At 42.6% G+C, this 4,969-nt stretch overlaps 1 protein-coding gene across 7 annotated transcripts in view; it reads left to right on the forward strand.

Annotated features, from left to right (window-relative positions):
- Nucleotides 1-4,969, forward strand: part of FAM122C (family with sequence similarity 122C) — a 121,161-nt gene that overhangs the window by 84,481 nt on the left and 31,711 nt on the right. The gene's annotated exons all lie outside the window — the stretch shown is intronic.

Consider the following 4,969-nt stretch of genomic DNA (forward strand, 5'->3'; position numbering starts at 1 on the left):
CAGGTATGTGCCACCACGCCCGGCTAATTTTTGTATTTTTAGTACAGACAGGGTTTCACCATGTTGGTCACGCTGTTCTTGAACTCCTGACCTCAGGTGATCCACCCGCCTCAGCCTCCCAAAGTGCTGGGATTACAGGTGTGAGCCATAGTGCCCAGCCAGTAAACTCCCTTTAAAAAAGCGAACTCTCGTGGGCATGGTGGCTCACGCCTGTAATTCCAGCACTTTGGGAGGCCAGGGTGGGCAGATCACAAGGTCAGGAGTTTGAGACCAGACTGGCCAACATAGTGAAACCCTGTCTCTACTAAAAATACAAAAATTAGCTGGGCATGGTGACAGATGTCTGTAATCCCAGGTACTCGGGAGGCTGAGGCAGGAGAATCACTTGAACCCGGGAGATGGAGGTTGCGGTGAGCTGAGATCATGCCATTGCACTCCAGCCTGGGCAACAAGAGCAAAATTCTGCCTCAAAAAAAACAAACAAAAAAAACCCAAAAAAACGAACTCTCTAACTGGGAGGAAGCATGCTATAAATCATAGACTCTGAAGCCAGCCTGACCTAAGTTTATTAGCTGTGGGATCTTGGAAAAGCCAAATAACATCTCTGCACTGTAGTTATCTCATTTTATAAATCTGACATGATGATATCTGCCTTGTGGTCTTGTTGCAAGATTGTTAGGAGGCTGTTTAGAGCCTACTCTGTGCCAGGCAGTCAGTACTTCCTAACTTTCAATACACAGACAGAGCACCTGGGGAATCTTGTTAAACCGCACACCCTGGTTCAGTCAGTCATGGGTGGAGCCTGAGGTTCTCCATGGCCAGTAAGCTCCCAGGTAAGCCCATGCTGCTTGGCCATGGACCACACATGGAATAGCAAGGGTCTCAATATCATTTGCAAAGTGCCTAACACAGTTAATGCTCAATACTAATGCCTGTTTACCCCGGAATAATTCAATCACTCATTTTAAAGTGGGTGAGAAGCCCCTTTTCCACAGAAGTAATATCAGTCTGCCAATAGCTATGTACCCATATCCTTTACAAAATCCATCTTGGCCCCACAGGTGGCTCACACCTGTAATCCCAGCACTTTGGGAGGCAGAGGCGGGTGGATCACTTGAGGTCAGGAATTCGAGACCAGCCTGGCCAATATGGTGAAACCCCATCTCTACTAAAAATGCAAAAATTAGCAGGGCATGGTGGCACTAGCCTGTAATCCCAGCTACTCAGGAGGCTGAGACAGGATAATCGCTTGAACCCAGGAGGCGGAGGTTGCAGTGAGCCGAGATCGTGCCACTGCACTTCAGCCTGGGCAACAGAGTGAGACTCTGTCTCAAAAAAACAAAACAAACAAAAACACCAAAATTCCATCTCATCACGATTGGCCATGGTTGGTAGTTTCTGAAGGCAGGTGATAAGTACACAGGCAGAGTTCATTTATATTATTCTCTTGACTTTTGTAAATATTCAAAATTTTCCATAAGAAAAATTTTAATGTAAGAAAGAAAACCCCAACAGAGGACTTTTAGGGCAGTGAAACTACTCCGTATGATGCTATACTGGTGGGTGCATGTCATTAAACATTTGTCCCAACCCATAGAATATATCACACCAACAGCGAACCCTAATGTAAACTGTGGGCTTTGAGTGATCATGATGTGTCAATGTAGGTTCATTGATTGTAACAAATGTACCAGTCTGATGAGGAATGTTGCTAGTGGGAGAGGCTGTGCACGTGGCGGAGGGAGGAGGGGAGTATATGTGAACTCTGTACTTTCTGAACAATTTTGCTGTGAACCCAAAACTGCTCTGAAAAATAAAGTCTACTAAAAAAAACACACAAAGAAACAAAAAACATCTGCTCTCTAGCAGCCTGAGAACAGCAGAAGATACAGGTTATCTAGTACAGTGATTAGCTGCAAAAACATGTTTATTAGGAGAGAGGGTGCTTTTGTTTAATAAATTGCATGCCTGGCTGGGTATGATGGCTGACACCTGTAATCCCAGCACTTTGGGAGGCCGAGGTGGGAGGATTGCTTGAACCTAGGAATTCAAGAGCAGCCTAGAAAACAAAGTGAAACCCCCCATCTCTACAAAAAGTAATAAAAAAAAAATTATCCGGGCATGGTGGTGTGTGCCTGTAATCCCAGCTACTTGGGAGGCTGAGATGGGAGGATCACTTGAGCCTGGGAGGTTGAGGCTGAAGTGAACCATGATCACAATACTGCACTGCAGCCTAGGCAACAGAGCAAGGCTCTGTCTCAGACGAAAAAAAAAAAGAAAGAAAGAAGGAGAGAGAGAGAGAAGGAAAGAAGAAAGAAAGAAGAAGAAAGAAAGAAAGAAAGAAAGAAAAGAAAAAAGAGAAGGAAAGAAGAAAAAAAGAAAGAAAGAAAAGAAAAAATCCATTCCTAACTGTACCTCCTGTGACTTATGATTGTGCAAAAGTAATTTAATGTGGGATTTCATCTGTGTGTATGCACGTGCACCTGTGCCACATCTGCATTCTGCTTTCTAGCCCAGAGGTTAGCAGTTTTCTTAACATAATCACACCTCACACTTCGTTTCGTCAAGAGAGATTTCACATTGTTTTTCTCTACCCTGGTGGACTAAAAAATCTGTCTGCATTCTTATGAAATCATTTCATTTATTCTTTTCTCTTTATCGAATCAAGCCTTTCCGCCACCTACCTGGATCACATTCTGAACTGTCTAGCTTGTGTGTTTGTTAAGTCAGTGATTCACAAAGCAATCACCCAGCTAATTGGCAAACGTATTTAGTAAGCTGGACATTCCTCACCACCATCTTCCTTGAACTGACCCAGTTTCTATTAGGCGCTGAAGCTAACATAGCCCATGGTAAGTGTCACTTTAATTTGTTGACTATCTTCTGATTAACTAAGTGACGGGCAAATCACAGAAAAACTAAATGAACAAAATAAACAGCCAGCTTGAGTTTAGTCCATTTGCATTTTTGTTCTCTCGGTCATATAAAGCCTCTCCAAACCAGTGTCAATTTATTCCTCCTTTTTCTGCCCATGGCTTGCTTACAGGGTCTTTGATGTGGTAACTGGACAGGACTGTCTTAACATCCTGTAGCTGGGTCAACTCTTTGTTATTCTGTTTGGTATTTAATCCCGGAGACTAATGTTCTGCTCTGGTATGTTGTTTATCACTTCCAGATTATAGGTGTAGCAAATAGTTTCCTAATGAAATAATCACTAACTTGACCTTCCACTTCTAGGATAATGCAGCTAGGCTGGCTGGGCCCCTCCATTTGAATCTTCTAAGATAACTCTGTGGTCCCAGTTCCTCCCACCCCCCAACTTCCTTTAGGTCTAAATTGTTCTTTTAGGCATGCTTTCTCTAAATGGCAGGGTTTTAGGTACCACTTGAAATCTTCAATCTCTTTCATAATAGTCAAGTTTTGAAACCTTAGCGTCTACTTCCGTGTGCGTGTGGAAACCCTGTAGATATCACCTCTGCAGCTGCTATAGTCCTTCAACTTATTCGTTCAGTGAACGAAAATACCTGGGAGACACTCGTTTCCAGAATCTTTTCTAGAAACCTAAAGCTTCACAGGCCGACTTTGTACAGCTCCTTTCGAAATGAACTCGGGTGGCAGAACTGTGCTGGCCTAACGATTTCGTGGTGGCAGAAACACCTGCAGTGACAGATAATTGCAACTATTGCCATGTCTCTTGCTGTGTTTCCTGTTTGCTAGCTACCTTCAGGATGAATCATATTTGTTTTCACGATGACAATTACTTCTTTACCTCTTCTCTGATTAAATTTTGTGATACCTGTGGCCCCTTGGCTAGCTTAGTTCTTTCCTCATGAGCCTGTGTTCATCCCCATGAGTCACAGCAGTAAAGTTTTCTTCACAGCAGACAGGAAATAATGGAACACACAACAGTCTCATCTCCCTAGACATTATTTCAAAACAAATCTCACCTCGTGGCACATCCTTGCCTCTTCTTGTGAATCCAGCTCCTCTCTGTATGTGAATTAAACTTACCCTTCCAGAGCCAGCTCAAGCCCCAGGTCTCTGACTACTAATGAAACTATTATTGTTTCTACAGAAAAAAAGTAAGAATATACAGGTTGAGCACCCCTAATCCAAAACTCCAAAGTCTGAAATGCTCCAGACTAAAACTTCTGGAGTGCTGACATGATGCCCCAAGTGGAAAATTCCACACCTGACCTCATGTGATAGGTCACAGTCAAAAGGCAGGTACGTAACAGTTTATTCAATGTCCCCAAGGGAAAAATAAAATTACCTGCTGGCTATGTGTATAAGGTATGTATGAAACAAATTTCATGTTTACAGATGGGGTCCTAGCCCCAAGATAGCTCATTATGTATATGCAAATATCCCCAAATCTGAAAAACTTCCCAAATCTGAAACACCTCTGGTCCCAAGCATTTTGGATGAGGGATACATTTTGGATAAGGGATACTCAACTTGTATATGTTTTGCATAAAGAAACAAAGTAGCCTGGCCAACATGGCAAAACCCTGTCTCTACTAAAAATACAAAAATTAGCCAGGCATAGTGGTGCAAATCTGTAATCCCAGCTACTCAGGAGGCTGAGGCTGCAGTGAGCCAAGATTGCGCCACTGAACTCCAGCCTGGGTGACAGAGAGAGACCCCGTCTCCAACACTCAAACATACACACACACACACACACATATATTTAAACTAATAAAAGGGGTCATTTGTAAGGCGCTGGGTGCACCGAGAGGGTGAGGAGTGATTTTTCACTCTATTTTCATTTTTGAAGCATATGATTGTTACCTATTCAAGAAGTTAAATTACAAAGTGACTTAAATCCCTTGGTAAATAAAGCTGTTATTATTTCACTGTTTCTACTTTTCCTATGTCAGTCACAGAAATATGAGACAACTTTAGGAAATAAGAGAGCTAAAACCTTAAGTTCCTCGAAGGTAAGTTAAATAAAATGTTTAAATCAATG

The sequence above is a fragment of the Papio anubis genome, chromosome X (assembly GCF_008728515.1).
Source record: "Papio anubis isolate 15944 chromosome X, Panubis1.0, whole genome shotgun sequence".
Classification (NCBI taxonomy): domain Eukaryota; kingdom Metazoa; phylum Chordata; class Mammalia; order Primates; family Cercopithecidae; genus Papio; species Papio anubis.